General features: G+C 38.8%; 1 pseudogene; it reads left to right on the forward strand.

The window, feature by feature from the left end:
• The first annotated feature begins 7,011 nt into the window (after positions 1-7,011).
• LOC102827699 lies at positions 7,012-8,377 on the forward strand (annotated as a pseudogene).
• The last annotated feature ends 2,989 nt before the right edge of the window (positions 8,378-11,366 follow it).

The following is an 11,366-nucleotide window of genomic DNA, read 5'->3' on the forward strand; positions in this document are numbered from 1 at the left end:
AATATTGTATGAGTCCACTATTGTAAAAACTCAAGAAAAGTTTTTCAAAATAAAAGAAACATTCTTTGATGGTTAGCTGGGGTAGGAGGGAAGGAAGAGTAATTTATTAGCTAGAGGGCCGTTGTTAAGTGCCGTCGAGTTGGGTCTGAGGGTAGACATGTGTTAACTCATGTGACAGGGAGGACAACATACAAGAAGGGGGAGGGTGGTAGAAGAATGATGAAGACAGTGAAGACACAGAAAGGTATGCAAGGGGTAAAGGGGATAAAGGAAAATAGTGATATATAGATATAACCTTGGAGTGATTTTCTGTGTGTAGATATATGGACACAGGCTAAATGGATACTGAAGAAAGAGTGGTATATATCACAAATATACGCGTTTGAAAGATGATATTCATACTTGAGTAATACTTGTTGTATGGAGGAGATTGCAATCATTGAGATGAAACAAAATGTATGATTTGTTGAATGTGAAATTGATGATCTTGTCTGTAAACCATCACTGAATTCACATTAAAAAATCTCATCAGTAATCAACATATGCAATTATAGAAGCAACATGCTCTGAATAATGGTTTGTAAATTCTAATGCATTCTATCCAATGATCATAAAGTTATGATGAAATCTAAAATCACCTCAGGCTCAGAAATCTAAAAGATGCAGTAATTCTGGAAAGTTGTAACACCCTAAAGATAATGTAAATAAGAGTCCTCTGCCTAGAGTTGTCCGGAGTCCAGAAAAATGACGACTTTGTTCAGAGGAAAATCTTGATAGTGTTTATCTTGCACTGTCCAGAGCAGACTATATTTGGCAGACGTGAAGATTCTAGCCATTACTGGTCTGCAGGTTGTGTTTCATTCTTGAAGTTGTACAGTCTGGATATGATATGCCTCAAGGTTAGCCAATTCTCTCCTCTTTGATTTAAGGCTCATAAAGCACTCTGACACAGACAAGGGGACCCTGGTCAGCAGATATTTTATTGGAAAGGCATGTCTTCCTTTGTGAAACATAATTCTGGTGGTTCATGAATCAGTCTTCTATGAATTAAGTTCATGTCAACCAGTGTCCCGAGCCAGATTACCTCAAGGAATAGACAGGAGTGATGGAGTTGTGCAGATTGTACTGAGAGAAAAGCCAGAGCTGAGGAACTAATTTTCCACCTAAATAAAGGAGTCTGAAACACATGAGATCAAATCCCATTGTCTTCACTTACTAGTTTTGTGACACTAATCTGATTACTTTACTTGTATAATCTTTAGTTGTAGCACTGAATAAATAACAGATTTTTGGATGTCTTTGAGAATTATTTTTCAGTTTTCTTAGTTTCTGGCAAATAATGTGTGTATATGTATGATTCCTGTTGTATAAATTGAGGCAGATTTCCTAACATGGCACTACATAAAGTCATAAGTAGCCAGTCCAGATCCTTTCTGCCCTTCCCTTTCCCACTCTCCTCTTGGGTAAGAAAATTGGCCATACAGAGAAGTTACGGCATAAGTCTTTCTCTTTCAGAAGGAGGGAAAAGATTTATTACCTTGAAAGCAAATTTGTTTCATTAATTTCTCTTAGCAAACACGCTATAAAATGATTCAGGGTTAAAAAGGAAAACACAACTGTATATAAAATATGTTAGCAGAGAGAAGGAAAACTAAAAAGATAGCATAATAGTTTGAAATTTCCTTCTGATTGGGAAAAGATCTCTATAGAGAAATTATTAATCTAACTGTTGTTGTTGTTAAGTGCCGTCGAATTACTTCCAACTCAAATCATAGGATTTCCAAGGAGTGGCTGGTGAGCTTGAACCACCGAACTTGTGGTTCAAACCAACCTTGCAGTCCAGAACATTAACCCAAAGTGCCATACCAGGACTTCATCTGAATCTAATGGAGAGAGTGAAATTTGAATGGTTTTCTTCTAGTTTGGCCAGTTTACAGCAGAGCATAGTCAGTCCCTCACGATGTGTCAGCATCAGTCCATATTTTCCACCCATATATTTCCTTTAGCAAGTGTAACCACTTTCTCTTAGGTTCTAGGTTGGCTTAACTCTGGGCTCTGGTTCCATACCAGCCGAATATTTCTTTGAGCTTTACCTCAGCAGAAAACATATAAGATGTTTATGACTATGGCAGAAATCTTCCTCAGAATCAAGATTTGCCCCATACTTCTATCAGATCATAGACGGGACTTTCTTTGGGGTGGGGTGTTGTTGTTGTTAAGTGCTGTTAAGTCAGTTCATGGTGACCCTGTATAGGGTTTCCAAGGAGCGTCTGGTGGATTTGAACTGCTGAACCTGAGGTTAGCTGTTCAGTGCTTATTCTACAGCACCACTCCTTCCTTAAACCCCCTTTCACCCCAGAACCCTATGAGGTCGGAGGTGAGAGTGGGTTTAGGGAAGGAGTTCAGGTTCCTCAGTTACAGTTAGCCTGCCTTGTTGCCTCAAATTATCTAAGTGAGTCCTGGCTCCAGAAATAAATTGTCTGGCTGCTAACAGGTGACTCAGAACTGACAGGAACTCTTAGTTATATCTCTGCATCCAGCTGGGCTTGGATGACCCCAGGCCTGAACACTAACTCCAGAGCTATGACCTAAAGTTACTCAAGTTCTTAATGTTGACCTGAAAAGGGAAAGAGAACAGAAAGTTAATGATGACCAAAGACCTTTTGTACACCAGAAGCAAGTCCCAAAGAAAGTGAGTTCATTACAGCAATAATGTTGGAAGCAGAATTTTCTCACTTCTCTACATAACTAAGAGTTGTAGAGAATCCAAGAGGCTTTTGGCCCTATCTGTAGAGGATTAATAAGATAGTTGGGGGAGAGGGACTATAAATAGAATAGGAAAAACATTTTAAAGTACACTAATAAGGATTAAAGCGTTTCCATATTTATTTAAGGAAATATATTTCCTTATATCTTGCTCCAAATCAGAAGTTTTAAACTAAAGGTCTATGTACATTTTGGGAGTAGGAATAAAGAATGTCTTAAAACCATGACTATTTGTGTTTGCATGTATGTGTATGTCTTTTTCTGGTGAAATAAATGGTTTATAGTTCAACTTCTAAAAGGGTCTAGGTTCTAAAAAGCTAAGAACCAATGATCTAACCAAATCTTTCTTCAATGTATGTCATGGTAATAATGAGTTATTTATTGAAATAAGAATTTACAGTATAAAAAAGGTCATTTTTATTCAAAAGTCATATTTAACCAAAGTTCTGTGCTAATCAATGACCTTAGTTTATCATATGCAAGGGATGCTGAACTATTCTGACCAGTAGTTTTCCACCTGGAGAGACAGAATAGTGAATAGCCTACAGGATAAGCACTGGACAAAAAGGTCGTTTCGAAGCACAAGGTTGGCGGGTCAAGCTCACCAGATGCACCTTGGAAATCCTATACAGGGTCACTATAAGTTGGAATCGACTCGACAGCACTTAACAACAAACAACAATCCTTAAACAACTTGTCTTACATATAGCAAGAAAAGGTAGGTAGACAGCTAAAGGACTCATAAACATGGGATCGTTTGAGCACAATCAATTTAATAACTGCAAGAATTTAAAACACCTTGAATATATTTAAATACTTTTGTTTAAAATGATACAATAAAAAAATAACATTTTTAGTCACTCTTAGAGGATGCTAGAAAACTAACTCATTTTGAAAACTGGTAAATAAAGGGAGACAAACAAGCATTTATACTGCTTTTCCTACACAAACTACATTATTAAGTAAACAAATGAAGATGAGAAGTTTTGCTTTAGTATTCCAGCTAATAAGTGAAGAATTGTTAGAATGAGAATATTACTATTTTGTAACCCATGATATATTAATGGTCTAAATATTGACCAAAAGCTGCTAAGATCACAAAAACAGACAACCAGATAGCATGTTGGTAATATGACCACCATGTGATCTTGCAAAAAAAAAAAAAAATCAAACTTGAATCTGTTCAAATGTCAAGATCTAAATGCCAATTTTCAGAAAATAGAGAAGATACCATTAAAAGACACTATGGCGGTAGTGGTGTGCCGTGGAGTCAGTTCCCACTCATAGCGACCCTATAGGGTTTGTGAATCTTTATGGAAGCAGAAAGTCACATCTTTTTCCCATGGAACTGCTGGTAGTTTTAAACTGCTGACCTTGAAGTTAGCAGCCTGACTAGTAGCCACTACACTACCAGAGCTCCTTAAATGACACCAGAGGGATGCAATATGCAAAATCAAAATTATGAGAAGTTCTGTAGGACAAATGAATTGATTTCGTCAAGAATTTCAAAATATAAGGGGGCAAAGGGGTACCTAAAGATGAAAAGAAATTTAGAGACACATCACCCAACTGCAGTGTGTGGAACTTAATTGGATGTGGATTCAAACAAATAAGCTATAGTAAAAATATTAAAATTTGAATACAATTAGGAATTTAAACTGGATGTTTAATGATGTTAAGAAATTGGTGTTTCTACCTTCAACTCTGACCAGGGGAGTCCTGGTGTGGCATTGTAGAATAAGCACTGGACTTCTAAAGGAAAGGTCAGCAGTTCAAACCCACCAGTCACTCCTTGGAAACCCTATACAGGATTACTGTGAGTCAGAACTGACTTGACAACACTTAACAACAACAAAAGCACTCTAACCAGGCCACAATAGAAGGTCCCAGATAGAATGAGTAAAAATTGTAGAACTAAATTCAAATTAAAAAACCAAAATGAAAACCAAACTTACTGTTCTCAAAAAGACTGGAAAAAACCTCTACACGACCTTTCAGCCAATCAATAGATGGAACTAAAGCATAAATAATAGGAATAACTCCCCAGAGGAATGTGCTCCTTAGAGCAATCAACTAGACAAGACCAAAAGGGAAACATTTGCCCAAAACCTAAGATGAGAAGGCAGTAAGAGGGAGGGAAACCTGACCTATGGGAAAAGACCACCAGTGAAAAAGGAAGAGTCCTGTCACACTGCAGGGATTTCCACCAATGTCCAAGAATAATTTCTGTATGAATTATTGATTGGAAAACTTATTTGCTATGTAAACTTCCACCTGAAGTGCAATAAAATATTCAGAGAAAGAAATCGGTGCTAGTTTATTCATATGCAGTAATAAAACTGCAACTTTTTAAAGAATCCTTAACTTCTAGAAAGGTGCCCCAGTGGCACTGTGGGTTAGGCATTAAACTGCTGATCTCAAGGTTAGAGGCTCCAATACACTAGCTGAAAAGGTGAGGCTGTCTGCTACCTTCAAGGTTTACAGTCTTTGGAACCCTACATAGGGTCACTATGACTAAGAATCGACTCAATGGCAGTGGACTTGGGTTTTTTAACTTAGAGACACGTGTTGAAATATTTACAGGTAAAATATGATCTCTGGACTTTTCTCTAAAATAATACAAGAGAACAGAGAGTTAGGGAGGTCAGAGATGAAAGCAGAGTGACCATGAACTGATCATTGTTGATGTTTGGTAAAGGGTACATGGGCTCACAGTTCTATTTTGTCTACTTTTACACAAGTTTGAAAATTTCAATAACAATATTTTAAAAATTACAGTAAGACATGAAAAAGAAGTAGAAGGTATACGCATTAGAAAACAAGAAACAAAACTGTCCCTATTTGCAGATGCCATAACTGTCTACAAAGAATATCCCAAATAATCTAAATTAAAAAAATAAATAAATAAACAACAATCAAAGTATAAACTCCTGAGCTAATAAGTGTGACCAGCAAGGTCACAGGATATAAGATCAACACATAAAAATCAATTTTATTTCTATATACTAACAACAAACAGGTTTAAAAAACAACAAAATTAAAAAAAAACAATGCCACTTGAAATTGTTCTAAAATAATGAAATACTTGGGTATATAGTTAACAATGGAGTCCATGCTGGTGTGGTGCTATAGGATAAACAACAGACTGTTAACCACAGGTCACCTGTTAATATCCCACAGCCCCTCCTTGGACACCCTATATAGAGTTGCTATGAGTCCGAACCAACTTGATGGCACTTAACAACAACAACAACAACAACGTATTTAATAAAACATTTGAAGAACCTGTATACTAAAAATTACAAAATGCTGATGAGAGAAATCAAACATCTAAATAACTGGAAAACTATACTATGTTAATGGTTTAGAAAACCTAATATTGTAAAGATGTCAATCTCCTCCCCAAACTATTATTTAAAGAAAAACAAACCCACTTCCGTCACACTTCCGTCAAGTCTATTCTAACTCTCAGTGACCGTGTATATGGTTTCTAAGGCTATGATCCTTATAGGAGCAGACAGCCTCATCTTTCTCCCCTGCAGAAGGGCTGGCAGGTTTGAACTCCAGTCTTGTGGTTACCAGTCCGAGTGCTTATCCTACAGAGTCATCACAGATCTTTAAATTATTATACAGATTTAAGAAAATTCTTATCAAAGGTCCAAATATATTTTATTTTTTTAGCTATAGGCAAGCTTATTCTAAAATTTATATGGAAAGGAAAATAAAGAAACCTGGTGTAGTGTTGTACTGGACCACAAGGCTGGTCTGAACCACAAGGTTGGTGGTTTAAACTCACCAGCTACTCCTCAGAAACCCTATACAGGATTGCTATGAGTCATAACCGGCTCCACATCACTTAACAAGAACAACAACAGAATAGCTAGAATAATTTTGAAAAAGAAGTATAAATAGGTAGGAATCACCCTACTTGTTGCGCAGGTTTACTATACAGTACAGTAATCAAGACAGTGCAGAACTGGGTATTTCCGGTGTTGGTTGAGGTGAACAAAAGAAGAGGGACTTAATTTTGAAACTACTACACCGTTGGTGTATTTTTAAGTGCTGTGAAGTCCTATCGGATTCATAGGTATTTAAATAGACTCTCCAGGACACAATGGATTTTAGGGTTAATTAACCACATGGCTCAGAAGAGACTAGGGGTGACCAAAGGATTCCGGAGCCCCCGCGGGTTCTGGGATATGAGCAGGAGTAGACAAGATTTTGGCTTCAAAACACAAGGACGATATGGAAACCAAGAAGAAATGGATTCAAAGAGAAATGTCCAAAGGTGTGTCCTTTAAGGCTATTGACTACTATCTAAAGGAGAAGAGGATGCCCAGAATACTAGAAACAATTACATTTGAAGATGTCACCGTGGTCTGCACAGAGGCAGAATGGAAGAGACTGAGCTCTGAGCAGAAAAACCTGTACGAAGAAGTGATGCTTAAGATATACAAGACTCTCTTCTCATTGGAACCAAAGCCAGAAACCCAGCACTGTTTCTCCTGTTATCTATCTTTCTCCAGTCAGCAAATTTTCAGCCAAAATGAACTTCAGAACTTCCCAGGCTTATGTGCAGAGTGTCCTTTCCATTCAGGGTCTTCCATACCAGAGTCTCAGAAACAGCCTGTCAAGCAGGGTTCTGGTCATAGGATCTGGAAAGAATACACAGATGGTAACGAAAGAGAAGACTTCACCAATAGCTTGTGTGTGAGCAGAGTGGAGGGAGAGATGTTATGGAAATTCAGTAGCCCACCCCAAAGAGTATCAGCAAGGCTGAGAGAAGGCCACAGAGGTGCAGGCATAAAACCCAACCTCAGGCCAATTGTGACCTCTATGGAAACAGATAAAATACTGAAGGAAGTAGAAACCTTAGGATTTGGAGCTGTCAGCTACAAGAGAGGATGGAACAGATTGTGGCCTGAAGTCAAAGTTCATCACAAACCAGAAGTTCATTCTCTGTCTGGGAGAATCTACATGTCTGTGGTGAGTGTGGTCGAGGATTTGCTCAGAATTCAGCCTAAGAACACACTCAAGGGAAAAGCCATATGTTTGCAGTGAGTGCGGCCAACAGTCTACTCAGAAGTCACACTTGTTGAACCACGACAGAACACACTCAGGAGAAAAGCCATATGTTTGCAATGATTGTGGAAAAGGATTTGCTCAGAAGTCACACTTGTTGCGCCACCAAATGACACATTCAGGGGAAAAGCCATATGTTTGCAGTGAGTGTGGTCGAGAGTTTTCTCAGAAGTCAACCTTGTTGTCTCACCAAACGACACACTCAGGGGAAAAAACATATGTTTGCAGTAAGTGTGGAACAGGATTTACTCAGAAGTCAACCTAATTGTCTCACCAAAGGACACACTCAGGGGAAAAGCCATATGTTTGCAGTGAGTGTGGCCGAAGGTGTGCTGAAAAGTCAAGTTTGTTGTGTCACCAAAGGACACACTCAGGGTAAAAGCTGTATGTTTGCAATGAGTGTGGTCTAGGGTTTGCTCAGAAGTCAAAGTTGTTGAGTCACCAAAGGACATCCTCAGGGCACAAGATATTTCAGATGATTGACTGTGACTGCGTCAATGGTGATCAAGTGGCTCTATGGCTCCTTTAGGTCTGGAGTTGAGCCCACTTGAAACAAGGCACCAATGGGGTACGACTGTCCCCCCCTCCCCCACATGTATCTCTTGACAGGTGACCCTAAGTTACTGGAGATCAGGGTCTGCACTGAAGGTAGATGCAGGTAGGAATTGTCCATCCCTGTAATTGTAATAGAGCAATGTGAAAGAAAAGAAGAAATCACACCTTTCCCATCCTGCTTGAATGTGCTTTGTTAGAATTCTGTTGCCAAAACGGCTCACAATACGGTTGCACCAAATCTTATGGACCATTCTTCAGGCTGTGCTTATTTTACCATCCCTGCTCAGCTTCTCATCCCAGTACTCAGGCCACCTCTCTAACCTTTCCTGTGATGTTCAGGATTCTGGGATTTTCATCTGAGTCTGTTTTATTTGGTGTCTCGTATATTTGTTGTAGAGGGTTGGTGTAGTTCAGTCTGCTTTGTTACCAGAAGTCTCTGAACATGTTTAAATAAATGGAAAAAGGCCAATACTTGCCATTATCTGTAAGGAAATACACAGGGATGATAACCAGGGTCAGAAATCCTCTTAAGTCCTCAATGTAATTCCAGGACAGCTTTTGAAAAACTCAATCAAAGTGAAATCTTTTCACATTGTATAAATAAAGACTATTTTTCAACTTTGAAAAAAAAGACAGTGCAGAACTGGTGGAGGAATGTTGTTGTTGGTAGGTACCGTGGAGTTGGTTCCGACTCATAGTGACCCTGCACAGGGTTTCCAAGGCCGTAAATCTTTACAGAAGTAGAACGCCTCCTTTTCTCCTGCGGAACCGCTCATAATTTCGAACTGCTGACCTTGAGGCTGGCAGCCCGATTCGTAACCACTATGCTACCAGAGCTCCTTGGTGGAGGAATTGTTGTTGTTGTTGTTAAGTACCACTGGGTCGGTGGAGGAATAGGCACATAGATAAATGAAACAGAAGAAAGAATTAGAAAATAGACTCATAAATATGCCCAACAGAATTTTGAGAAAGGTATAAAAACATTCAGTGGAGAAAAGTCTTTCCAACAAATGACATTTGTCTGAGTGATTTAACATCTAAGGGAGAAAAAATGAACCTCAACTTAAATCTCACATCTCATATAAAAATTAACTCATGGACTAAAAGATAAAACATAAAACTATACACTGCTAGGAAAAAACATAGGAGATATTCAGAACCTAGAGTTAGATGAAGAGTTGTTAGATTCAACACGAAAAGCATGAGCTAAAAAGGAAAGATTGATTGATATGCTGGAATAAAATTTAAAACATGTGCTCTGAGAAAGGCCCTATTAATAGGGGTCTTGGTGTGGTGCTATGGGAAAAGCACTATACTGCAAGGTACGAGGTTCAAACCCACCAGCCTCTCCTCAGAAACCATATACAGTCAGAACTGACTCGAAGGCACTTTATAACAAGATACAAAGATAAATTGCAGACCACATATTCAACAATGTATTGGAACATAGTATAGAAAAGGAATGCTCACAACGTAACATTTTAATACAAGCAATCCCATAAGAAAATGGGCAAAAGACATGAATTGACATTTTCACTGAAGAGGATATGCAGATGGCAAATAAGTACACCAAAAGATGTTCAACACCATCAACCATTTAAAGATCCAAACTAACCAAACCCATTGTGGTGGAGTCGATTTGGACTAATGGTGACATCATGTATTTAGAACTGCTCCATAGAGTTTTCTTTTCTTTTTAAAACTTTTTATTGTGAATTGGGTGAAGGTTTACTGAGCAGAACATCCGTTTACATTCAACAAAATCACACACATTTTGTTTCATCTCATTAACTGCAATCACCTCAATGTAACATCACTTATCACACTTTCTCCCTTGCTTCCTGTTTTCATTCCTCCTCCTTTCCCAACCCTTCAGGTCTAGACCTGAACTCACTTTTGTGCCTCAATGATCAACCAAACAACAGAACAATAACATTAGTGAGCTAAGCATACTTTAGAATAATCAACATTTGAAATAAAAAGGCAAGCATTTATCCAAGGGCCACTAAGAGCCATACATTTCATTTCAGGGGATTCTACCAGTCTCTACTCAAACAATGAGCCTGGTCTTTTTTAAGATTTTGAGTTTTATTCCACATTTTCTTCCACTCTATCCAGGACCTTCTAATGTGACCCCTTTCAAAGCAGTTAGTAGGGGTCCTGGTGTGGCGCCATGGGTTAATGTTGTTGTTGTTGTCTGATGCCATTGAGTCGGAACCGACTCATAGTGACCCCATGCACAGCAGAATGAAACAATGTCCGATCCTGGGCCAACCTCACTACTGCTGCCACACTTGAGTCCATCAATGCTGCCACCTGGCCAATCCATCTCTTTGGGGGTCTTCCTATCTTTCTCCGACCCTCCATCTTACCAAGCATGATATCCTTCTCCAGCGACTATTCCCTCCTGACAATATGTCCAAATGGGTTAATGTGCAGGACTGAAAAGTTGGTTTGAACTGCAGGGTTGGCGTTCAAGCTCACCAGCTGCTCTTCAGAAACCCCATACAGGGTTGCTACGGGTCAAAACCGATTCGACAGCACTTAACAACAACAAAGCAGTTAGTAGTCATTTAGTTCTTCTGGTCTAAGGGCCATGGAGACTGATGTTCATCAGCTCCATTAGTCCATTAGACTAATTAATTCCACAGGTCTTCAATTTTCATCACTCTTCTTTCCTCTGGATGGGGAAAGACCAATAATCGCATCTTAGATGGCCACTCATACACTTTTAAGACCTCAGTCTCTACACATCAGGATGTAGAATATTGTCTTTGTGAACTGTTATGCAAATGGACCCTGGTATTCCACAAGACTATGGTCCTGAACCCCCAGGCCTAGTGATTCACTCCCTCAAAGTATTTGGTTGTATCTAAGAAGATGCAATATTGTGGATTCTTTTAGCAAAATATTGAATAATGCAGAAAGCATCAAAAGAAGATATATAAGGAATACACAGAATT

The sequence above is a fragment of the Chrysochloris asiatica genome, unplaced genomic scaffold (assembly GCF_000296735.1).
Source record: "Chrysochloris asiatica unplaced genomic scaffold, ChrAsi1.0 scaffold00169, whole genome shotgun sequence".
NCBI lineage: Eukaryota > Metazoa > Chordata > Mammalia > Afrosoricida > Chrysochloridae > Chrysochloris > Chrysochloris asiatica.